The following is a 26,567-nucleotide window of genomic DNA, read 5'->3' on the forward strand; positions in this document are numbered from 1 at the left end:
CATGGAGGGAACACTGCTGGAGCAAAGTCTGCTGTTATTTATAGTGTGGCAGCACAAAAGAGGTCTGGAGGACTACCTTTCTCATTGTCCCCGAACAGGGAAAGCAATAGAGCTGCAAAGAACATATTTAATGTGTCTGAATGGGCTTTCATACAGGTTGAAGGAGGATCATCATCCTGGGGAAAACCCAGGCTGCCAAGCAAAGCGATATGATACTTTAGAGGACATTTCCTACTCTAAAGCACTCGAGCATTCCAAGGTTATGCCAAAGGGGCCACAAAAAGATTGATGTTTAAAAATGGCCCATGGCATGCATTGGGTTTGTCTACTTTTTCAAAGTTGCATTCTAAATCTTTGTTCAGTAGAGCAAATGTATGGATTCCTCCAGGCATTTCTGGGGGAAATCTGGCACGTGGTTCTTGGAGCACATCAAGCTCCATCTGTCTGAAGACAGAAACTTGCTTTGCTAAACCCTGCCATGGGCTTCTTTCCCAACCTTCTCCCTGAGGCTGCCACTTGGTGCCTGGGGGAAGCCAGACCAGGGAACCTCAGCTCCTTGATGCCCCCAACTGATGCTCATCTTGGCTGTTCTTTATCCCAAAACCTGTCCCCAGCTGTGTGTTATCCAGCCCTGCAGCCCACCAGATGGTGCTCTCGGTATTGACTACATGCAACTTCTGCAACTTTTGCTTCTGCTGAGAAACTCCAGCACAGGAAGGTGTGGAGACATGCCCTGAAGGGAAACAGATTTTGGGGTTTTCCTGAAGCACCAGCCAAACTATACAGCATAACACTGTCCTCCTTGGGACAAGCTTCTTGAGCTTCTCTGGAGTTACACCGCATGGCTGAGAGCTCTGTGGGTCTTGGTAGTGCTGCTTGGTAGAGATATCAAACATCTCCTATTAGAGTGTAAATTTCTAATAGTGAGAGGTTGTGTGTGGCTGTTGAGGATCTCCATCACCAGAGGTGATCAGCTCCACCAGCTGTGAGTTTGGGGGGCTGGAATAACAAAATGAGATCCCTTTCTATCTTAGTTTCTCTCTCATTTCCTATTGGAGGAAGGTCTACTGCTCCTATGCCCTATGCAAACTGAGATGGACAGTTATATCAAGCCTGGAGAAATGGGCTGCAGTAACAGGGCTGATCCTGTTGTTTTCCTTCCTCTGCATGGCTCTCTTCAACTTCTCCCTAATAAAACTTGGGGCAAAGGGGAGCACTTAACGTGCAGTTAAATAAAAAACACAAAAGTGTGCCACACTGGCCGACTTCCTAAAAACTAAGTGTAGTGAAATAAAACCTCAGGAACAGAAGCCACGAGGAGAACTGGCAGCTAGCTCTGTGGTCTCTGTTTTTTACCAGTAAGGTATTTTTATCAGGGAGAAGCAGGAAAAGGGAGATCATTAAAGACAGCCTGTGCTGGTATGCAGGAGCACTCCGGCCATTTACGCCCGTAATGAGTTCTGCTGCCTCTGAGCAGAGCACGGGTAATAACAGGTCATAAAGAGGGTTTACCACCCGAATTGCCAGTCTCTGAAGGTTACTAAAAGCCCGTTCAAATGAGCGTGGTCAAATCAGCCTGACTGTTGTGAAACCTCTGCTTTCTTAATGGCTTAGTGGAAAATTCAGTTTTTTCCATTCAACGAAAGGGGAGAAAATTCAGAGTGGAGCAAATAGAGCAAACCCAGTATCCAGTGGGTGGAAGCTGGAGAAAAGTCTGGCTGAAAGCTCTTGAATTTATCTGAAATCTGATGCTGAAATTTGTTTTCTTGTCCCATCAGCTCACTGACTGCCTATAAAACTTCTCTGCTTTATAAAAAGATGCACATAATGCATCTCCACATCAGAAAGGGTTAATTATACCCATTTTACTCTCAAAGAGGCACAGAGAAGGTGAGCAATGCCCTACAGATGAAAAAAAGTCTCCATTATCTACATTGAGGATCACAGGGCCACTCTGCACAGCCCATACAGCACGCAGAACATCCCCTCTGCCTAATCACAATGCTGTCACCACCCTGCTCAATCTGAGTACAGGGCTGAAGCTCATATAGGACCCAAAAGGTTTAGTCAAGCATTGTCACAGCTGCCCAGAGGGGTGATGGAGTCATCATCCCTGAAGGTGTTCCAGAACAGTGGAGATGTGGCACTGAGGGATGTGTGCAGTGGGCATGGTGGGGTGGGCGGCGGTTGGACTTGGGGATCTGCGAGGTCTTTTCCAACCAGAATGATTCTGTGATTCCATTATTCTTGCTGTGGCTTTGGTGCTGTGTTTCCCAACAGGACACAGAGCACGTCCCCAACAAAGCCAAGGCAGCCCATCTCTGCTTTGCTTCAGAGTGGGGCCCCAGGAACAGAGTGGCTAAGTGCCAGCAATGCAATCACTCAGGTGTGACACGTACAAAGTTCTTTGAAGATGAGTTAATAGTTTTAAGCAACACAAAGTCTGCTTGGAGCAATTTCCAGTCCTGTACATTACTAAAGACATCCAATGGTGCCCAAGGATTTAGACAACCTCTGGAGCAACCTCTGGTGTTGCTGGTCCAGGGCAGGCTGTGCTCCTCTACTCATTTTATTCAAGAACTGTTTCACCTTCTGGAGAGCAAAAAAATCCATCTACTGCACATGCCTCTTCATTTACAGCCCCAAAGAAAAAAAAAAGAGTTAAAAAAAAAAACAAAAACACTGTGTTTCTATTGTTCCTCTTGCCCTTTGATTTCCCTCCATTTTCCTTGCCTTTATGTGTGTGGGAATGTGTATTTGTGGGAATGTGCAATAAGTTTTAATGTTTTCTGCAGTTGTTTAGTGGGTCCCCTTCTGAAGCCTTATGGACCACCAAGGGCTGAGAAACAGGGATGGAAGATCCAGAGAGATAGTTTGTGCAAATCCAGTGTTGTCCCTTTGAAGTCCTTAGGGCTTCCACGGCAGCCAGAAGTAATTAGTGAGAGAAAAGGGCTGTAAGAGCCGTGCTGGCTTGCAGTCAGCAGTTCCTGCTGACTTTGAATAAAGCAGAGCTGAGCCAATGCTGAGCACTGCTGGAATTATGACACCAAATGTCCAACCTATTTATGGAGTGGCTGCAGGGCTTGGAGATGGCTCTCTGCAGCAGGACTTGCACTGCTAAGCTCACACCACTTTGCTACCTCTCTGCAAATGCCAAAATATACCAAGCATTCAGGTGCTGTGGCTGAACTTATCACCCTGTCACACCTGTGCCACTTTCCCCTTCATTCAGGGGCAGCTATAGGGTCTGCTTCCTTTAACAGAAGCGGTTGAAGGAAGAGCAGCAGCAGCATGTTTACAAGCATGAGGAATAATGACAACTTCAACTGAGAATTCTCCATCCCCACCTCCTGCTCCAAGAAGGGGACGTTCCCAGTGCCAGATCCTAAATTCTGCACATGGCCTAGGAAGAGGCAAACAGATGGGACAGGGAGCTGTCTTTGGGGCAAAATGCTAAAAATCCCAGAACAGTTTTGCAGCAGCGATTCACATAAAATCATTTGACTTGCAGGAGAATTTTGATTTTGAGAGAGTTGGACTTCAGAACTTTGAAACCAAGAACTTTACTGCAGCTTTCTCATGTTGGTTAGTTTAGCCTTTCATACTGACACTCACACTCTACATTACTTTACATGGCATTTACATTTACTTTGCATGGCAAAAAGAAAGCAAGGACAGTACTTTCAAATGGGGTACAGGCACTATGAAGCAAAAGCGGGTAATAAAGAAGGAAAATTAACTCACCCTTTCTGATGACCAATAACAGCTCAAGAGAAGTGCAATCCCATCCAGAGAAACACTGCTCCCTCCACTGCTAACCCTTAAATGAGGGTGAGGGATGATTCTGGACACTCAGGTGCATTGCTTGCACCTGAGCTCCCTGGGTTAGCCATGCCTCCTCACTTGATGCTCAATCATTGATTCAGGCCATGACCTGGCAATTCCACTGCAGGCATTTAGCCTGAAACACTTCAAAAAGTCCATTTCAAAAAGGTCACTTCCACATCTCTGACTCTTCACCAGAACTCAGTGAAAAAAAAGTTTGACTTTTCTTCCTGATCTGGAAGAAAAACAAACACACACACACACACACAAAAAAAAAAAAAGTTAGAAAGTCTAATTCTATGTGATGGGAATTTGACTTTCTGGATGGCTTTCACTGCTGTCAAGAAGGGTGGCTGGCTGGGAGAGCTCAAGAAAGCTTTGAAAATCATTACAAAAGCCCTAAGCTGGCAACACACCCGCCTATATTTGCATTGACTGCCAATATCTTGTGGATGGGATTTTTGGGGGTCCCCTCAAAGAATTGAATAGACAGCTCCCACGACGCCTGAGGTCTCCAGTTCTGCTTTTGAAGAGTGATAACGCTGATAACCAGCGTGGGCCTCCTGCTCATGGGAAGCATTGCTAATGTGCCACCTCCCACCAAGAGAAGCGAGGAGCAGGAGAAAAAAGGCACACGAAGACGTTAAAACAAGAAACTGGAATGTCTACAAGCTGCTTGGAGAGTTCACTCCTAACTCAACTATCCCTATTTGCTATTGAAAGTGGTGATTTAGCTATTTATGGCATTGTAAGCAGTCGCTCCTGGTTTCTACTTGGCCTCAGATGGATTGTTGGCCCATTCGTCTCACGCTGTACTAAAGCAACAGAAATGAAAGAGTGAGTATAGAAGTGAATGGATATTTTGGGATGGCCACATCTGGTCCCCATGTGTAAGCCCAGCTTGGTGGAAAACCTGCTGACAGAGAAAAGTTGCATGCTATGGTTCTAGACAAGCTTCCTCGTGCAAATGTGTAATATTTATACACACACATCATTTTTTACATCAATGTATATGTATCCAGAGATAGATATTGAACAGGTCTGCTCTGACATGTGTCTTTTCCACCTGTGGTTTTTTTTTCAGCCATCTCTCCCTCAGTAGATGGGGCCACCAGTTCTGAGTCTGTTTTTTAAGGCCACTTGAATGTTGACACCCTCTTCCTAAAACTGGAAGACTCTCTTTCTCCTCCTCTGTATCAGGGTTGGTATCTTCTTTCCTTAGCACCCCAGGACCCCAGTCTCAACTGTGACCGAGCAAATTAGGCTGCTGGGATGTTATGGCTAATCAGCAGGACATCTTTAACCTATTACTGGTTTGGACAGTAAGCAAAATAAGCAGGAACAGAACCAACTTGCCTTCTCACTCCAAACATTCATCTCCCAAGGACCTGTGCTTGATGCGGTATCAAGGAAAGAGTGAGTTTTGGATCCTGCTGGGACTGAAGTATGCTTGGACAGGATAAACCACAGCACGAAATGAGCACTTGAAGGAGTACTTTCACATGGTGAGCTCTTAGATTTGCATGTTGCAAGGCCAAAAGGAAGCCACATGTTTCTGAAAATCGGGATTTCTGCAGCAGCACCGGGGAAGCAGGATAAAGCCTTCATTTCCCTCCTGGCTTTCACGATGGAGGTAGGGGCCTGATGCCCCTGCACCCCTCCGAGCCCCCTGTACTCATGAGACCTTCTTTGTGGACTCACCCGGTGACCCCTGCCGCATGAAGAATTCATCTTCCCTACCATGCAAAGGCAGACATAGAAATCCATAAACAGGCCCCGAGCTAGCAATTACATTTGGAATTGCACATCAAGCATGGAGCCAAGTGATCCCAAGTGATGAAGCAGTCTCCAGCCCCCAGGGCAGCTGATTCAAGTGCTATTTACGCCCATGCTATCAAAGGCATTTCATCTCATCCCTCTGTTCTCAGTGTGCTGTGGCTTGGGGATGCTTCCACTCTCCCCAAGAAGGGAACCCCCAGTACAGCACAAGAGGATGGCAAAAACATCATCATGGGTTCATGTTTCCCTACTGCTACGTGAACAGAATACAATGAGTGTTTGCCACTGAATATCATCTCCCAGTACGATGATCGTAAGTATGGACAAGTTTTGAATATTGGCATCAGAAGTTCCCAAGTACTGTAGAAAAAGGAGAAAAATCCCAAATCTGTCCAAAAACAGATGTTCAATGAAAGTATTGCATTTTCTTCTCTTTAGATCACGCCACAACTCTTGCAGCAAGGGGAAATTTCTGTGGCTAAAAATGATAATGAGAACCAGGGTCTGAGCAAATGGCCCCGACGCTTTTCTTGGAGGATGGTGTTTGCACACACTCTGGGTACAGCAGGCTTCTTTGCCAGTCACTGAGAAGCGGGCTTTGTTCACACACAGGTTGCTTTGCTTTCCCAAAGAACATGTGCAACGTTTGCCACTCTCACCTGAATTTGACTCAGTGGAAGGCAGAAGCAATAGGATTATGTATAGGAGCTGAGATGTAAAGATTTCCCCTGCTCCTTTCTATACAAGCTGCAAACCCTTTCTCTTTAGCGAACTGAGCAAGCCTTAATTACTCCCATAATTCTGCCTTCAAGGGACGAGCCAGCCACATTAATCAGATCATGAGAGCAATTGCTCTGAGCATCATACTCCCAAACACAAAGGCCAGGGTATGATCTGAAAAAATAAACCTAAAACACTATTTGGATTATATCAACGTGCAGGAAAACAAAGGAAAAATTACCCCAGAGCTTTTTCTCCCTAGCTAGTCTCCAGCTTTGGGTTTTATGTGACTGTCTGCATACAGTGCCTTTATTTTCCCTCCATTCTCATCCTCTATCTCTGTAACAAGGACCTTTGCCAAATACTACTTCTATCTAGGATGTCAGGAAGGCATTCAAAGATACAGTGCATTCAAATAAAGATTGGAAATCATTTCCTTGCAGGAAGGAGCTATCCCTTCTTGCCTTCTCCTCCTTTTGATTATTCTTCTCAGATTAGAGATAGTCAGGAAATTACATGGTGTTGAGAAAAATAAAAGAGAAAATAAAAGAAAGAGAAAACAGTAAGGAAAAGGAAATTTTTTCATTTCCTGCCAAAAATAATCTCACAACTTTTGGGGGGTTTCAGATACTTTTTTTTTTTTTTTTTAGAGCTTTGCCACTATAAGGACCACTTTCCAAATTCTCTTTGTTTCTAGACCAAACAAGGGTCATTATAAGAGCATGCATCCATTTTCTTCCAACACAATTCTTTTAGTATTGAAGAAGGATGGCTGGCGATGGTGGAAGCACCAAAGGCCAACGTTTGCCTTGAGTAGATCCCAGCCACAAGTGAGAAGATACAACTTGGCCCCATGTATTTATGACTGGGGGAAAGAGAGCTTTCCAAAGATTGGAGATGGAACGTAGCTGAGTTATCTGCTTCTAATATTAGATCAACCTCAGGATTGGAATGATGGGCCCAGGTGGTTAAAGTATGTTCATCAAAATGATTTATGTTTAGCTTTTGTAAGAGGATATTATATGACAGGCTATACCACGCTTAGTTTAACTCCACCTGAATGGTCTTTGCATTGTCTATTTCCTGCAGTTTATGTATATTTACAGATGCCGATGATATTGGTATCAGTATGGAAATAGACAATACAGCCTATAAGTACACCTATATATACGTGCATATACATACATGAGGGCTTTTCGCACCAAAGTGGAGTAAAATCAAGTCAACTGCTTGCTTCTGCAGATCAGCCTTCCATCACCACCCATAATACTCTGCAGCCATCGAAATCTGCCCATAGATGCCACCCAAATCCTCCTCCCTCAACTTTCTGATCAACTTTCCTAGCTTCATCTCTTGCAGCTGTACTCTACTTGAAAAATACAGAGCCCAAAGCTTCGACGAACCCCTCGGTCCCATGGAAGAGCAGTGCCCTATCCCACAGCATTGATGTGCTTATCTAAAGCCCATGAATGAGTAACCCCACCCGTTGTGACTTTGGTAATGGTTCCTTGGCATTTTTCTGTAGAAGAAACAATAACAGTTGTGTGATCATTGTGATATTAAGACCCATATGAAGGATAGTCAGGGTTGACACGGGGATGCAGCTGCATTGAGCGGGCTGGCTCAGGGCTCCAGTAGGACATTTCAGCGTAGTTTGTATGTGGGGAAGGACAACAGCACAGAGACTACAGGAAGAGTCTTTTTTACCAGGCCAGCAAGTGCCTGCAATACCAGGAGAAGAAGGAGAAAGAGGGACAGATTTCACACTGGGGCTACAAAGAAGCTCTTAAATCCTCACTATCGTTTTTTATGGGGCGAGATTTCCCCCATCCGCTTCATTTTCTTACTGCTTCCAAGAAAGGGCTGTAAGATTGTCATGGGCTTGGTAAGGCCACAAGATGGTTGTGATGGGTGTGATGGGGCTGCTGTCTCCTGTGATCCTGAAGCTAACCAGGCTTCGTGGACACAAGCTCTCAGTAGTCTATAAATTGTTCCATTGGCATGATGTTGTGTAGCTCAGCACGGCATAACATCACATCTCTATCCCACCTCCCTTCCTCAACCCACTGTTTCCAAACCTGCTGCCCCATTCCACTGCTCCAACAACACCTCTTAAGGAGCTCCTGTGGACTCACATTAAGTATCTCTCCATGGGGAGTGCTCATTAGTCAGCTGCCGTGATAGAGATCTTAAAGAAACAACCAATAAAGCTTCAGCATGCAGGCATTTGGAACAAGCCGTAGAAAACCCATCTCTCATCCCTAATCTGAGTAGCTTCAGACTGGGGATGCTGCTGACATCCCCAGGCATCAGTTTGTTTTCTTATTGCAGAAGATCAAAACAAAGCCGAGAGCGTGGCAGAGTCCTCAAGGTCAACAGGGGAATAGGCAGGGATCAAAGCAGCATCATTAGCAGAGTAAGGCAGCACACGCCAGCTCGTGCATCCCAAATGGGGCAACCCAACCTGATAAGCCCCTCTGCCTCCATGGAGAGGAGCTCCAAGCTGCTCTTCTCCTGGGTATCATGCCTAGTAATCACCATTGCCAGAGCTGATGCTGCAGATTGGGCTGGAGCTTCAGCTTGGAGGACATTGCATTAACTCGCCTGCTCATTTTGCATAGGGCATATATCTACTTAAAAGCTGTAAGCTGGACATTCATGCCATGGGAGGAAGCAGTGAAAAGGATGACAGGGCCTCTGGCATTGTCATAGAATCACCAAGGTTGGAAAAGATCTCTAAGATCATCCAGTCCAACCATTCACCTTTCATCAATAGTTCCCACTAAACTATGTCCCTCAGTACAACATCTAAAGGTCATATTGGGGTGCAGAGAAAAGGCTGACCAAAGATCCCTGTTTTCCCACTGCTGGGACCCTCAGGACACTTAATGATGCCCATCGCAGCCCCATGGCAGGACATTCAGGGAGGGGACACGGAGGGGACTTCAGTTTCACAAACAGGATGGGCTTGGCAACCCTTCAGAAGGAATAAGTGCTATTTAGACTGACATTTTTTCCCCCCTGAAAACTGAAAAACACCAAGTTAATAAAAGAGAGCTGAACTGCCATGCCTCTCTTGGGGTTGCCTCATCCCTCTAAGCCTCCCACTCTGCAGTGAAGTAGAAATCCGCACTCCTGCTCACACTGGAGCCTTCAGGCTTTCCTGCAGCACAATAGTATAAACCAAACAGACTAAAGTTGTGGACAGAGGAGAGTAACTTGGATCCCTCCAGAGCTAAATACTGCCTTGTGGAAACTTGCAGGGCTGTAAGCCTTTCGCAGTTCATGACTCCAGAGCAAATGAGCTAGTGGTCTCCATCCCACAGTGGGCAAACATCCAACATTGAGATGCTCCATCCCCAAACGATGGTGGTCATAAGACATCCTAGCAGTGTCTGAGGGATGGGGAGAGCATCCAGACACAAGGCATGTACACAAGCCCTCGCTCATCCCCAAGGAAGAACAGAGAAGACCAGTCCTGTTTCAGTGGTGCACAGCAGCCCACAGCATGATGAAAATGGTGCCCTGGATTCCTACCAGCCATCCTTTTGACAAAATACCAGTGTTCGTGTTGTGCTTTTTTTTTTAAAAGGTCAACAGAGCTTCTCAGGAGAGAGGATGTGTTAAAAATTAAGGACCAAGTTGATGTCACGTCTAATTGGACTTCATCCCTGGACGAGATGTGGCACACGAGTCAAGGTTCGGCACATCAGGCAAGGCACCAACCCCCAGGCTGATGCTGCCAACAGTGCTTGGCCCAAGCTGTAGATGGCTGCTACATCCACTACATCCAACCATGAGCAGCCACTGAATGGCTGGAGCCATTTTCCAAACTGTCACAAATGTATTTCTCAGTGCATGGGGATTTCGGTAACTTTTCACGCATATGGAGATTTTATTTTTCCCTTCTTTTTCAATTACATGTTTCATTAACCGCCTGCACCTCCTGATTTGCTGCTGACTAGCTGAGGCTTTCAGACTCGAGAAATGAAGAAGGAAATAAAGCAATGATCTATTACCATTTACAGCTGTCACGGGATGCCACAAAACTTAATCAGCTGTTTGTAAAATGCATTCAGTAGCAAGGGGAAAAAAAGCTGGAAAAAGCAGCAATCCCTTGCTGAAGATAATTTCCACCCCATCTCCCCCTCGATTCTCTTTCAAAGAAATGCCTAGGGAAGTGGAAGTCCTTACAATGTGCTCTGCTGATGACAGATTACTGAGGAAGCATGGTCTGTGATGGGCTTTCAGCAAGCCATGATGCTGGCTGCAAAAGTCCTCTCTGGTCAGCTCTGCAAAGTGCAACTGGGTTTAGTCAGTACTCCTGTTTTCTGAAGTCCTCCAAATTTCAGCTGGGAGAGTTTGCCTCTGTAAAACAGGCTGGAGAAAGTGATGCCCATTAGAGGTGTTTCCCAGTGAAGAGCAAACACCTCCACATTCAGCCCTAACCCCTTGGGTCAGCACGCTCATCACTACGGCTCCTCCAATGGGGCCTGCGGGGAAAAAACCATCAGACCCACTTCTGACAAGACCAGTCCAATAAAACTGCTGACCTGAGGCAAATCCTGCCAAGACTGACAGCTCTTTCTCAAAAGGAAAGACAGCAAGCAGATAGATGTGGGCCTCTGATAGATAGGTGTGGGCCCCTTCCAGCTCTTCCCCATTGAACTGTGCAAGGAGCAAGCACCGCTGCCACAGCAGCTTTAGAGGAATTTGGCTGGTCCCACACTCGCACGTTCCTCCTCATAATACCTCTCCACTCCCCAAGTCAGCCCACGTTAATTGTATACAACATCTTAAAGACCACCCAGTTTGCGCTGTAAAGCATTCAGTGATGGATAAAAATAACAATTGCATTGAGAGAGGCCAAGTTCCATGCCAAAAAGATTAGCAGTGGGAAAATTCCTCCTTTTGGGAGCTTTGCAGCCAAGGCCCAGCCTTTAGGGTTCATGACCGGCAGCATGCCTCACGTACATTTAACAGCTATTGGTAAAATCTGGGAAGAAGCCTAATTCTGGTGACTTCCACTAAATCTTGCCTTTGTCCTCATTCATAAAAGATTCATCAGATCACTGACCCTGGCAGGATGGTAGGCTACCAGCACTGAGTTTCATTTATCAGGGACATTATGGGTGGTGGTACAGGAGGGATGTACAAACTGCAGAAACAGCTTTCTCTTCTACTCGTTAAAAAACAAATGAAACAAAACAAAGCAGAAAACGTTGAGGATGTTAGAGAAGAAGGAGGAATCACCTAATTTATTTGTCAAATAGACTTGCACTGGACATTCCCAAGGAAAGGACAGATGGACATCTCAATATGTCAATGAATACCACACTGCGTAATGAAGAGTCACAGAAAGGGCAGGAGCCTATCTAGGAACTGAAGAGAAAAATGTTCCTCTGAGGCAAAAGGAAAACACTGACCAACCTCAAGTTTTTCTAGATCTGCAAAAAAGCAAGGAAGGAACAAGCAGGTCTGAGATGTTTACTAGATACAAGAGATTCAGTCCATCACTGTGCTGATAGATCTTGCTCTACCATGCAGAAAAGCTACCATGGTCCTGTCCATTGCCTAAAAAGGTGAATTAGAGACCTCTGCTTACTTGGAAATTTTAGAAATCTTTTTAAAATGTTTTTCTTCTTTGGGTATCCCAAAGATGAGGACTGCTGAGCCCAGCCTCTTTTGAGAAGATCTATTTGAAATAATTGTGCTAATGTTTGCAATTTGAGTGATCCTTTTAGTACAGAAGTGAAAGATGTGTATTTGTGTAACCAGCAAGAATTAACAATGTATGAATCAGCTTGGTTACTAAAACAGTAAATCAGTAAAGCCCCAAAAGCTTCTAGTCAGCATAGCCCCATTCACAAGCAGTAGCTGTCTATCCAGGAATGCCAGGCGAATCACAAGCATGAACATTCATCACGGTCCAACATAGGAAAAATGAAATTTAAGCATGAACCGGGCCCTAGCTAGCTTGCAAGTGAAGTTCTGTGGCACACTGCCCAGTGGAAGTACTCGGGGTGGACATAGAGAAGCTCGTCCTACGTGCATCCAGCTGTTGACTGAAAGCTCATTGACTCTTTGGAGTTCTGATGATACACTAATTCTTCAGAAAGAGAGGAGGGTCTTGCAGAACTGTTGGGTGAGGAAGTCACCATTTAGTCTCCATGCATGCACAAACTATTTATGGCTTTTTGTTTGTTTTCTCCCTTTCCCCATCTCCAGCCAGCTTGTAACCACTGCTAAGATGAAGCCTGTCTATAACCTACCAACCAGGATACAGACTGACCAGATGGTGCGTTTAATAGGCAGCACTGGCAGCTTGAACACCTAGAGAGGGAATGGGAACTGGAAGAGCACATAACAGTAATATTTAAAGATCAAAATCATTTATCTGAATCTCACTCTGCTTGGAACCTAGTGAATATTCTTCCAAGTGAGTTAAGAATAGGATAACAACTGCACATAGACAGCCATGATGAAAAAAGGGTGCTAAAAACCTTCAAAATTAATTAACATGATCCAGCCCTTCAAGGCCTTTTTCTAAGAGGCCTCAAGCACCATTCGCCTGGTTTTGATTGAATTATTTAACCATGGAGCCTGTTAGTCCCTAGCAAACACCCCCTAATAAATAGGGCTGCTGCTTTGAGCTTGACATCATTTGGATCCTGCATATGGGATTTGGTGATGGTGCCACCCAGCCAGATGTTTCCAGTGCTTTCTGAAAGAAATGCACCTCCCCTTTTATTGGACACCATGGCAAGAGAGCCCACATGGAATGTAAACTCTGTGTGCAGAGATATATGTTTTCTCTCACTGTTTATAAACACACAGAGCCCAGTTCTTCCTCCACTGGGGTTATATGAACCCAGAATTTGTCAATGTTGGAGAACGCGTTCCTGATTTATACTGAAGTAAGTGAGCAAATTGTTTGCAGGAGAAAAAATAGATCAGCAAGCAGTCGCTGCTTTTACATACAGATCTGAATACACATGCAGCACAATATTAGATCAGCTGCAATAAACAAACTCGCCTCAAAACACATAAAACAGCAAACCTGAGACTCCGATAGCAAGATAGGGAAAAGTTGCCTCGTCTTTCCCAGTGGGAAGGGAGATTGCTCAGACATGAAAAATGCCTGTGGCGACATCTCATTTTGGCATCTGCTTTGACATCCCTGGACCAGACCTCACATTTTCTTTCCCAAAAGAGCAGAGCCAGACTTTTACAGACCATACAGCCATAGATCCACCAAGGTGGTGCCAGCTTCTCACCAGCTTCTTGCTCTTCTGTGGGTCAGAGTTCTTTCTCTTCCACTTCTCCTGCCTTGACACCTGGCCTAGTGCTGCTCCATCCCTTTTGCTGCCCTGTAGAAACACAGGCCAGCCATAAGAGACAATAAAGTCAGATTGGTGTGTAGAGCCTATTTTCTCCCACTCAAATGCTGTCCCAGCCTTCAATCCCTGCAAAATCATAGGATGGCTTAGGTTGGAAGAGACCTCAAAGATCATTTTGTTCCAACATCCCTGCCATGGATAGGGTTTCCAACCACTAGATCAAGCACTAGATCAGATTGCTCAGGGCCTTGAACACCTCCAGGGATGGGGCACTCACAGCTCCCTGGGCAGCAGGGCCAGGGCCTCACTGCCCTTTCATATTTTAACATCAAAAATTTGTGATACTTGCAAGGCTAAGCTCTGATAGAGATGCATTTTCTCACCCCAGCACTGCTGTTATAGTTGAACCAACATGAATACACTCATACAAGAGCAAAGCACTGTATGTATACATCTGCTTATGCACACATATATTTATAGATGTCCACATACACATCAGGAGGGGACATAAATATCTGTAGTACACAGATGAGCAGTTTCAGGAAGCTACAAGACACGAGGGAGGATTTTGTTTAGAAAGCAGTTTCCCCCTTCCACCCTGCCAGGCGAGATCTCTAACATCTGCTCCTCCAGCCAAGCCAAAGGGGAGGTGAGTGCCAAACAGAAGCCACACAGAGAGGACATGCTTTGATGGGATGATCCCTTGATTTCAGATGGTTGAAGAATGTCACCAATCTATCTGGAAACACCAAGCTAGGGACAGGCTCACTGCCAAGAGAGGAAAATGGATGTGACCAAGTGACCAAGATGGGATGATTCAACCAGGGGCATGTCTCAGCAACTGGAGTCACCCAGCATCCCAATGTGCAGCATCTGGTGCTGCATGGCAGGGAAAGGGGATGGCCAGCAGCCAGAGGAAGAGAGATTAGATTAATGGAGGTGGGTACGCGTTACACCCCGCAAAGCACAGAGCTATCGGAGTTTGACTTCCAGCCCAACCACTCCCTTGGGAGATTAGATCCTCATGACTGCAGGAAAAGATTGATATCAAACATCTTTCCCTGCTCTGACATATTCCTTTGGGAAGGCAATGCCAAGCCACATGGAAGCACACCCTTCCTCCACATCAAGCCATGTGTGACAGCCCTCAGCACTGCAACGGCTGCTCAGAAACCCCTGCTGGAGCTAAGCAGCAATCTGAACTGTGAATCATACGTACTTAACAAATTCCTATTGTAAAAAGTCTAGCAGTTGTACTTACACTGGGCTTCTATAGAATGAGAAACATGTGCCATTTTCATAGGAATCAGTTCCCACAAGGCCTCCTTCTTCTTTCTATTACCCCAAAGAAGGGAGTTTGACAAAGTACGGTACTTGGAGCTTTCTGTTTCTGTTCCAGACTGCCTGGAGGCAGAGCTGTAGAGATAAACACAACATCTGTATTTATGGCACCCTCTGTAGCTGACTCTACTGATCCTAGCCTGAGACCCACCTTCCTTTCAACCCAAGAGCACCATGACAATGAACTCATATTGGCTGGCCTGTTAAGAGGTACAGACCAGAAGATGATTTAAACAACATGGTAGCTTCTGTCACAACCATTTTGCCTGTAAGACTGCTTTTTCTCTACCACTTTCATAGATTTCCACACAAGAGCCCAAAGGAGAGAGAGAAATTACACTGGGATGTGTCCTAAGACTTTGGCATAAAGTATATACACCAGAAACAGGGTGGATGCTGCAATCTGGAGGGTTTTTTGTTTGTTTGTTTGCTGTTTATTTGCTCTCATAAACTAGCCAGCCTTCAGTGAAGTATCTGGGGTGAGCCATGCCCAGGGGCACTGCAAAACACCCCAGAGAGGTGGTGAGAGCATACTTGTTGTGAAAGCTGAAAGATTCTGAAGGAGAATTTCTCCAGCTTAAAAAGCATAAAATCAAAACCTTTCCCCAGATGATTTCCACTTTGTTTAAGGGGGAAGGTCATTTTGAAAAAGTTAAGTATTTTTGTTGGAAAACTTGAATAGCCAAGCCATGGGAGTCTGTTAAACTCACTTCCTGCAGCCATCAGGAAAAGGTGAAACTGAAATACTCCACCTAGGAAAGCCCCTTGGGAAAAGAAAATCTACGTGTTCACTGCTGATCTTCCTCTCCTTTCTTCTTTGAGAGGAGGGGCCCCTCTATATACACTCTCATCCAAAAGGGAAGCAGTCCTTTCTCTAACCAGTTCCACTTGACACCAGTTTGCACACCCACATGCAAAGCCCTTTTGCTGCCAACACATTAAATCCATTCAACCCTCATTCTGTGTCATGTGAAGAGCTCCTCCTCTGCATCCAGCCATCCAACAGAGACTGCACACTCAGCAAGACAATCTTTCCCAGTTTGATTGGAGTGACACTCCCATTCAAACCCTCTGACAACCAGCAGAGAGGAAAAGCAATCCAGAACAGTGTGATGTTTAGTTCCTTCCATGCTTAGGAAAACTCTTGGGAGGTTCAGCAGAGAGCTATACACACAGCCACCAGAGACATTCCCCATGTTTTGAGCATCATATGCAAGATTTTGGGGTGTTATTCCATGGGATGAAAGCAACGTCACCATCTATGTACACGGTAGTTAAAAAATGAGTCTGTTTCTAGATGGGCTGAAGGTAGAGCTGGATGCATTCCTATTCTGATCAAAGCTCAGCTTATAACCTCAAAAGGCTTTTCATTAAATCCAGCCACACAAGGTGGAGGGGTGTGGGTTTAACTGGAAGGGATTTGGGATGGCCTGGAGAGGTGTGGGTGAGCAGCTCAGCCTTCCTTGTCTCTCAGCACTGGGGGAAGAACCTGTGTTTTTGTGAAATCGAGCACTACTTGGCTGCTATTGACATAAATCTGCCTTTAAGCCACACGTTGTGAAGAATATCCCAGAGCTCAACATGCTGGTCCAGGTGCTTATGGCTGCAAGCCCAAGGCAGACAGGCCTCACATCGCCTAATCCCAAAAAATAGGAATAGAAGAGCAAAAATCACAGCGGGAACGAGGCTGAGTGAGAGAAATGACCAGGGACAGATGTGGGCTTAGAAGGGCTTGACCCAAGCAGGCTCCTGCATGGCTATGGCATCACAGAAGGCCATTTGGGGTGGCTCTCTCTCTAGGCTGAGGGACACACTCTGTGGGTCTACTCTGGGTCTGATCCCATTGGAAGCAGGCAGGAATTCTGCCAACGATGCGAGTAGCAACAGGCTCCAGAGATGGGAGCTGTTTTAACTCAAGCACCCAGCAGAAAAGCATTTGGTGTTTTTGTTGGATGCCTCTTTGCCAGGTTAGTGAGTTAAATCAGAGTCCAAGAAGCACTGAAGCCAGCATTAGATAAACAGAGGGAGTGCAGGACGAGAGCAAGGCTGATAAAAAGGAGAAACCTCCACTTCATTAAAGCAGAGAGTGTTAGATTGCCTCCAGCTGCCTCCCAGCCCTAAGCACTGGGAGCAGTGGAGAGGGAAGCCACACGAGTTGAGATGAAAATTGGATGTTATCTACAATACTTCTGTGCGTCATAGGGTACATTTCCATGCAGACCATCCAGCAAGGATGACATGAATTGTCCGAACCACTGGCAAAAGTGAAAACAGACAAAATTCTCAGTGTTTTGCCTTGGAAGTGTTGGGAGATTCGAGAACAGATGTGCAGTTGACCATCCCAGTGCAGAGTGGCAAGAAACAGCTAGCTGCTACCGAAATCACCAGCCAGTAAATCATAGATTCAAGGAATAGCTTGGGTTGGAAGGGACCTCAAAGATCATCCAGTTCCAAGGCCTGCTGTGGGCAGGACTGCCAACCTCTAGACCAAGCATCAGGACAGGCTGCCCAGGGTCCCATCCAACCCGGCCTTGAACACCTCCAGGGATGGGGTACTACACTACTCTGTGCTTATTAAGGTGATCAGGATCAAATGAGGTATTTCCAAGTGAGACCATAACTTGAAGAGACTTGAAGTGCCACGTAAGAAAGAACATCATTGCTGTCATTTCAATAGCTGGGGAAACTGAGGCATGGGAGGCAACTACAACTTGCTGCTGCTCATCCTGCTGGCCGGTGGCAGAGAATCCATCTCTCCAGAGCAATTCAGCCTAATCTGAGACCCACAGGCCCAGCTATTGGTCCATCTCCTACAGTTTTCTACAGTGGCAGCCCATGGGGGAGCTCCAAAAGGGCTGCAGGAGATTGAGCCATGAGAATTTCTCTTTGCCATAAGTTCCTGCAGGGAGGATTTGCTGGATTTTGCAATCTCTGCAAAGCTCAAAGAGGCTCAAAGCTTATTTTACACTTGTAAGCTACCAGAGATATGATTAAGAGGAGGAAAAAGTAGTACTTAGAGAGCTTTTTCTTAGCCTTTGAATAGAGGATGTGACATAGCTATTTCAGCTCCCAAAATCCAGCTTCATGCAGGAGAAAGGTGAAAAGCTAAACATCTCCTCCCTTGCTAGGGAGATACACAGAGCTGGGAATTCCTGTTTATAAAACTGCAATCAGCGCAAGTGCAAATTAGGCAGAATCAGTCAAGTGTAGGAAATTGCTATCAGAATATCTGATATCAGAAATAGCAATTTAAAACCACTCTGGTTGCTGAGCTTTCATAAAGTCTTTCCAAGACCGCATTTCTATGCTGCATGTCACCATGGAAGACACTCGAGATGCAGTGAATTCCTCTCCCCCCTCCCCCCAGTTAATTTGAATTATGCCACAAAACAGATGTGCTCTTTGGTGCACAGAGAACCTTCTTCTTCAATTTCGTGTCGCATCAGCTCTTATTATTCCCTCTCTTTGTCTGAAGTGACATAACAAGTTGTGACACCCTCGTATATCATCAAAAGACACGGTAGCAACTACACTCAAGTTGGGAAGAGTAGTTTTTTACATATATATGTCTATATGTCTACTGTCTTGATGGGAGAAGGTGTGTGTGTGGTAAGAGAGATTCCTCCTGCATAGCAAGGCTGGCACAAGGCATCAGCACCAATTAAGACCTCACAACTGAGCAGCATGCAGGACTGAGGGTGAAGTTAACTGGCGAATCGTATGGAATTTCACCCTCTGGGCTCAGTTCCCAAACTTGTGGGAAACAATGCAAATTTGATCTGAAGCTTGGAAAGGAGGAAGAAATCATTAGAAATGCCCAGCCTAGCCTCTTGTGTTAGAGCAGGTTGTGCTTTTCACCCAGAAATTCCTACGACAAAAGGCTCAAGAGGAAACCACCGCTGTATGACAAACAGAAACTTTGCAAAAACAGAAAAAAGGCACAAGATCCTTTGGACATCTACGTTAATGGTCTAAACTCTCTGATCTTTAAAAAACATTAACCTAATACCCATTTTCTGCCTTCAGACCTTGTCACTGGTTGGCTCTTTTTCCACTAGGTTGAAGACATCACTAGACACGTTGGGAATAGACAACCCTGACTACAAGAAATATGCCCTTCAGCACGACTGAATGTTGATTCAACCAGTTCTCCCCTACTAGAGCCTCCAGAGCTTGCACAGAAGCCCATCTCTCCCCATTTCTGCTGTTACCCCAACTTGAACTCACCCCAAGCATACAGCAGTTCATCTGCAAACCCACACCCACAGAGCGATGCACATGGATACAGCCATGGCTGCCATCTCCTTTAGGTAAGCTGCTGTAAGAAGAACTTAGTGCTGAGCTGTAAGGTAAATTTTCCAGATGTGAGCCATTCTCAGCATCAAATACAGGGGGAAAAGTCTGACTTTACAGCGTTTCTGGCAAGGGAATGCAGGGAATGTGTCGTAAACACTCCCGCCGTCAAATAGGTGGTAAATTGAGTCATGCATGTTTGAAACACTGTACTTTGAAGAACCAGTGGGAACAATTTGGAGCTTTGAGATCTTTCATTCAAATTGTCTTTTCTGTTCCTTTTTTTTTTTTTTTTTAATTTAAGACGATGTGGAAATTTTTTCTCTCCTTTGCATGAGAGAGGCAGTGGAGTCTCTACCCCTGGAGGTGCTCAAGAAACCTTTAGATGTTGTACAGAGGGACTGGGTTAGTGGGAAATATTGGTGGTAGGTGGACAGTTGGACTGGGTGATCTTGGTGGGCTTTTCCAACCTTGGTGATTCTATGATTCTATGCTGCTCACTCCTAGGAAAGCAAGCAGAACTAGCTGGCAAGAAGCAATCTGCAGTGACATTTTGCCATCACCACTCTACATTGCTGCACTGGCAGCCTGCTCACAAGTAAAAAAAGGACTGAAATGCAGCACCAGAGGCCATTTCTGACTCCTTGGCACCACTGGAATAAGCCTTTGGGCCACACCATTTGTTAGGCACACACTCTGAGTTAGGTTTTGAAATCAAGGACCCCCGCTGGCTCTAGGAAATCACAGCCCTGCAGTGCCGACGGGCTGCCCCTTCTGTAAGATGGACAGGGGTGTTTTCCCACCTTTAAAAGATCTTTATCCATAACCAAGCAAACAAACAAACCCACCAGCAACCTTTCTTCCTCTAGAGAAAATATTTTAAGTCTCTCAGATAAAAGAGCCAAGCCTGACAAGGCATTTCATGTGCTTTTCATGAATTTTTGCAGGAGGTGGTTTCTGGACTGACTTAAGGAATGCACTTAGCATGCTGTTTCCCATATATAAAACCCTGAATTAGCATTTCTCCCTACGATTCTCAGTGTGATTCTGCTATGCACAGAGTATCACAGGATAAGTAAAACCCCATAAAAAGTCTCTCATAAAACCGTCCAGCACTTGGTTTTGTTTTGTTGATCCCTTGACTTCATCGATTGTTCTGTCTGCTGATAGGAACAAAGTCTCCTCCAAGATGCTTTTATGCAGGCAGCTCTTATCAAGGATGTCTGAGCATGCACACATATCAGAGCTCTGTCTCCCTGCATCTGATGCCTCGGAGGCCTTGTGCAACCAAAACCAGCCACATCGCCATGGCTTTCCAAGACAGAAGCAGGACAGGTGACTGTAAGGGCAGATGGGCCGTTCAGTTCTCTCTGGAACAGTATCTGGAGATGCTCTCTTTGCTGGGTGTCAGAGGATCCCTTTTGACCCTAGAGCAAGCAGCCAGAGCATGGACGAGGTAGCATTAATAAGAGAAACACAAGCATTTTGTGCTTTTATGGAGGCCCAAGAATGTCTGGGAGTTGATCATCAGGCCGATCCAATTATTCCTTAAAAGCACTCTAATGTGAAGCTGGCTCGGTTCCCTTTGGTACCCAGCGTCTAATTTATGGGGTAATGTTTCTTTAAGACTGGCATTAAAGTGCAGAAGTAACAATCTTGGGTTAAGAAGGTTAGGCATTATGTCCAGATTAGTATTATCAGATGACCCGAAGCAGGGGTTATATTAAAAAAAAATGCCTTAATTAAAAAATACAGGTCAGAACCAGTTTAAGCTCCAAACCTCCGGTTATACTCGCTAATTAGAAGGCTTGGACGCATGCCTCAGAGTGATGGATGAGCTCTATCTGCCTCGTGGCATCACATGAAGAGACGGGACGTGGCTCCCCAGGTGCAGGTCTTGGGCTACACTGCACCACTTTTCTTCGTTTAAATCTTTCTTTTTTCTCTGCAAGCAGAAACATCTGAAGTGCATGAGCTGAGCAATTCCAAGCAAGAAATGTGTGAAATCCCAGTTCCAGCACAACTTCTCATGACTATCAACCAGACTGAAGGAGATCATGGAATCATACAATGGTTTGGGTTGGAAGAGACCTTAAAGCCCACCCAGTTCCAGACCTCTGCCATGGGCTGGGTGCCTCCCCCCAGATCAGGCTGCCCAGGGCCCATCCAACCTGGTCTTGATAGCCTCCAGATGGGGCACCCCACTTCTCCAGGCCAGTTGAGATGCCAAAAAACAGATCATGCATTCGATAAGACGACTGTTTGGAAAAAAAACGTACCCACATACAAACCTACTCTTTTTTTTTTTTTTTTCTACCACATCCAATTTTATCCCAATGAAGATTTAAATAATTTGCATGTTTCATTTGTGTGTCTGCTCCCTTACATGAAGATTGAGTCATGGAGTCACCAAGGTTAGAGAAGACTTCTAAGATCACCCAGTCCAACTGTGTACCTACCACCAATATTTCCCATTAAGCCATGCCCCTCAGTACAACATCTAAACGTTTCTTGAACACCTTTAGGGACGGTGACTCCACCATCTCCCTGGGCAGCCCATAGAGGTTCTGCTTGTAAACCCTTTGGAATAGCAAACTGGTAATCTGACAGAGAAAACACAATAGGGGAAAAGGACTTCTAATTCAGAGAAAAACACTGTTTCTTAGTTTGATAAGTTTTTCAGGACAGTGAGAAAGGGAATGGTCACAGGAATAGGGAACTGGTATTAGCTCTGTCTTTTTCCCTTCAAGGACATTATTACAGAATCACAGAATGGCCAGGGTTGGAAGGGACCTCAAGAATCATGGATCTCCAACTCCCCTGCCACAGGCAGGACCACCAACCTCCCCACTTAATACCAGACCAGGCTGCCCAGGGCCCCATCCAACCTGGCCTTGAACACCTCCAGGGATGGACAGGGCATCCACAGCCTCTCTGGGGCAGCTGTTCCAGCACCTTACCACTCTCTCTGTAAAGAATTTTCCCCTGACATCCAATTGCTGCCCTTTCCCTTCATTTAAACACTGAACAAACAGCTGCCCAAGCCCACATGGTGAGGCCTCTCGTTCCCTTCTGATCTGATGTGAGGCGGTCTCCATCCCACCACCTTGCCAATCCAAGCAGAAGAGGGATAGCAGCCCACCCCTGTTAGGTACTGGGGGGCACCAGGCAACCAAACCCAAACCCATCGTGCCCATCGCTCCCACTGATACAGATTGCCCAGAGGGTGGGAGTCCCATCCCTGGAGGTGTTCAAAGCCAGGCTGCATGGGGCAATGGGCAACCTGACCTGATGCAGGCAACTAGCCCATGGCAGGGACTGAAACTAGATGATCTTTAAGGTCCCTACCAACCCAAGCCATTCTGTGATTCTATGAACGCAAGGAACAATTTGACTAACAGCTCCTGCATCCAACAGCGGTGGCAGAAACAAACCCCCCACCGAGATGAACAGCGCAGCACCACGAGATCCAGAGGGCAAAGGACATCACCACGGGCAGCAATTTGTACAGCCCCGTGCACGGCACTGAGCACTGATCAGAGCCACGCGGTCTCAAGCCTGACAGATATTACATTTCCCTGTAATCCTCGCTCCTTTGTAATGGCAACGCGCTCCAGCCCATGCCTGGGGAGCTCTCTGATGCGTGACGGAGGGGGAATGCTGTTTGGTGGGAGCTGCTGACAGCTGAGTACACTGCGACCGGGCAAGCTAGCACAGTTGTTGGCTCCTGGAAAATGCAGAGAAAGAAACAAAGAGGCACGGTGCGTCTTGGGGAGCGACATTGGGTGCTGAAGCCTTCCCTGCTGCAGAGCAGGCAGAGGCTCTCCTCCAACTGAGATTTATGATAAGAGAGCACGTCTCTCCTAGGAAGCCTGCGGGGTTTCTGGTTCTCATCTCTTCCTCCCTGCAGCTGCCACATCGCTCAGCTCCGCAAATGGCATAAATCAGCGGGAGCGGCAAGGAGATGAAAGTGTAAATAGGCCGTCAGTGCAGTCACTGACACTACGGGGCAAATTCTGCCCTGAGAGACACTCTGCAATCCTCCATTCATTGTGAGGGATATGGGATGGGTGTCTGTCAAGGGGAAAGCCATCCACAGTGGGTGAAACCGACGGGTGCCTGCGGGTTGGGTCCTTGGGCTGGAGGATGCCTCACTGCTTTGCTCCAGCTGAGGTTTTTGGTTTTAACAGTTTCCCAGTGCTTTATCACCATAATTCCAGTGCCCTCCCATCGATCTCAGGGATTTGTGTGCCAGCAGAATCTGAGCAGAGCGCTGGAGGCTGTAGGAGGATGGAGCACAGAGAGCCTCGTCTATAGAGGATGGGGAAAGCCAAGCAAGGAGCACGGAGCCCTTTCATTCAGAACTCAGCTTTGATACTTGTGCTTAGATATCTGGAGTATCTTACAGTCTTCTGTTCTTGACTTGTGGGTGAGAAGCCCGTCTTTTTATGTGCGAGGAGGAAAAAAGTCTTTCTAAGGCACCTCTTCAAAAGCTGTGAACTCAAAGGAAAAGACCCACACATACTCCAGGATCTTAAAGACTGCTCCTGACCAAAGGGTGGGGAGACTGGGAGAGTCCCCAAGGGGAAGCAGCTGCCAGGGCTTTGCGGCTTGGCTTTAGCTCACTGCAAACTCCAATGAAAATTAAAAAAAATCAGTTGTATTAGGAACTGATTAGAAATAACCGTAAATATCCATATTTTCTTCTGGAGGAAAGAATAAACTCAGGGATGTCTGTAAAGCCTGAAGTTATTGCCAGACTCAGAGAACATTCAACCAAAGGAAGAAATTTCTAGGGGCTTCTTAAGCATTGGCTAACATTAAGTAATTTTGAAAGGTTTCCATCAAGACCAAATGTGACACTGGCAACAAACAGAGCTATTCTCAGACCCCTCTGCCCTCTAACCCGAAAACCCATAGTGATTTTACGAGCCTCACTAGAGCATTTGTTGACAACACCAGCACTGGGATACTTGCCCCATGCCAGCTTTTCCCAACACTGAGCACCTCCAGATTTCCCCTCTCTTCTATCTTGCTTCTTTTCACATCACACTTAAGCTTTCCAGGGACTCTTTCTCTACTGCAACAGAGACAGGAGGAATGTGGCACACCAGGTTTGTTTGGATAACGTGAGAAGGGGGGATTAGGGTTAGCTTTCTAATGGAAAACTGGCACCACCATTAGCTCTTGGATTGGCACGAGATTCTGTAAATAAAACTGTACAAAAGATAGGGAAACCTTGAATTCCCCAGACAGAGTGAATTACCCATACTCTACAAGTCATTAGGCAGGGTGCCAAGCTATAGCTAATGTTTCCCAAAAATAACTGAGTCAAAAGTCCACAAACACCAGGAATTTCTAGCACAGAAACTTCAGTTCTCCAACAACCAGGAAGGAGCAAGCCCAGCAGTGCCCGAACTGACAGTGGGACTCATGCCACCAACTTGGTGACTTGGTCCCAAGGAGCTGTTTGCATAGCCTGTGTCAGACCTGAAGCAAGCCACCTTCTGCCCAGTACCCTCTTGCAGTGAGTCTGCTGCTGGTGAAAAGCAAAATGTTCTGTGCCATAGGGAAGGGTTGAAAAGAGCTATGGGTTAAGTGCTGCTTGACCCTATGAGCCAGAACTTCAGCACCAAAGGGAAACCAACTGGGGATGGTTGAGCCTACCACAGAGGGATGCCATGCTAGCAACTGGTCTTGCCGCATTGGAACTACTATCTACCTCTGCCATCCCACATCTGGTGCTGCAGTGGGGGAGAATCCTAAATAATGCAATCCTACCATCATACAGCCAGCCTCAGCTTGCACAGGCAGCTTTATACAGGATGTGTGGCATGCTGAATTTGAAACACTGCGTTTGAAAGGCACACATTTGTTTCTCACCAAGCCTGACTTAGCCTCCGCATTGCTTGGCTGAGATGAAATTTGGGATGTCAAGTGGCTCGGGGCTGTTGCTTGGAGATGTGGGCTTGTTGATGTGGAAGCATTTACAAGGCTGAGTGCTTTTCCCTAAACAACCTCAGGAGGAGAAGCCAGTGATCACACTTATGGGTTAGCACAAGTCCCATACAAGTTGCATCCCTTCAACAGTACTGTTCTATTTTCCAAAGTGATAAACTAAAATCTTGCTTGCTGGACTCTGTAACGTAATGTAGAATACATCTTATATGACTGGCAAATAGAGGCAGGACTTCAGAACACAAGCCTGCATTCTCTTTAAAGCACAGGTAGCATTTTTGCAGCTCTCTGTTTCAACAAGAGATAAGTATGGGCCGTGTGTCCTCTACAACTGGTTTGGTCTAATCCTCTTCTTTCTTTGCCTTCCTGTGTTGCAGCTTTTAAACTAGAGTGGCATGAGCAAGTTGTAAGATCCTCAAGCTATCGTTACATGTGGCAGTACCTCCAGAAGCCTGGGTGATGTCAGTGCTCATGGCAAGGATGTGAAGAAGGCAGCCTTGATGAGCTTCCATCACCAGCAAAAATGTAGAGTGACAGTGGTAAGAACTGATACAAAGCAGGGAGAAATAAGTCTGCAGAGCCAGCTGGCACAAAGAAGCACTCTTCTGCTGATGGATCCAGCCTGCCCAGGTCAAAAGGGCCTTGTAAAGATGAAGCCCTTGCTGCTGTTTAAGCAGGGAAAGGTCACAAAGCAGCTGTTCCTTTCTCCCCCTGCCCTCCTCCAGCAGCACGTGTATCTGAAAGCACATAGGCTAAGCTTCCGTACCGTACCCCTGCTCTGCATGCCTGCATCCTCCAAGCACTGCATATTGGAGTGTGAATTACAGCCAGCAATAATAATGAACACAGAAGATAATACCACTGGGGAGAGAACAAGGAAATTCAGGGCCAGAATACAGAAGCTCTGATCGAGCAGATGGAAGGATTTCTAGCGAAGGATTTTGCAGCAGGGGTCAGCTGAGATTCAAGCAGACCAATGCAGTGCATCAAGCCCCTTACATCTCTTGTAGCACACAATTCTTGCCAGAATTTTTCGGACTCCACTTGGCAAAGAAGTGTTTAATCACTATTCGGCATCTTCATGGGGCTGCCTCTGAGGGAAAGGATTCAGGGAAGTAAAAGCAAGTGGTAATTTTGGCCACTTAATTTAGATTGATTCATTTTAACAGGCTGCTCAACAATAGATACCACGTGGCCACGACCAAACAACTTTCATGGTCTTTACTGAGACTTAAAGTAGGTGTGAAATACACTAAAAACGCATCATTACTCCATGAGTGATAAAAGCTTAGTTACCCAAATGAATACAAG

The 26,567-nt window shown here is 46.0% G+C and overlaps 1 long non-coding RNA gene across 7 annotated transcripts in view; it reads right to left on the reverse strand.

The window, feature by feature from the left end:
* The window catches only part of LOC116216789 (uncharacterized), an 84,076-nt gene that overhangs the window by 34,953 nt on the left and 22,556 nt on the right, over window positions 1-26,567 (reverse strand). For 6 of the 7 annotated variants that reach the window (XR_014884391.1, XR_014884392.1, XR_014884393.1 and 3 more), the window contains one exon: window positions 3,745-4,060. The exons of the other annotated variant lie outside the window; for it this stretch is intronic. This is a non-coding gene — a long non-coding RNA (uncharacterized LOC116216789). The remainder of the gene's footprint in view (window positions 1-3,744; window positions 4,061-26,567) is intronic. 7 annotated transcript variants of the gene reach the window in all.

Source organism: Meleagris gallopavo, chromosome 7, assembly GCF_905368555.1.
Source record: "Meleagris gallopavo chromosome 7, MGAL_WU_HG_1.1, whole genome shotgun sequence".
NCBI lineage: Eukaryota > Metazoa > Chordata > Aves > Galliformes > Phasianidae > Meleagris > Meleagris gallopavo.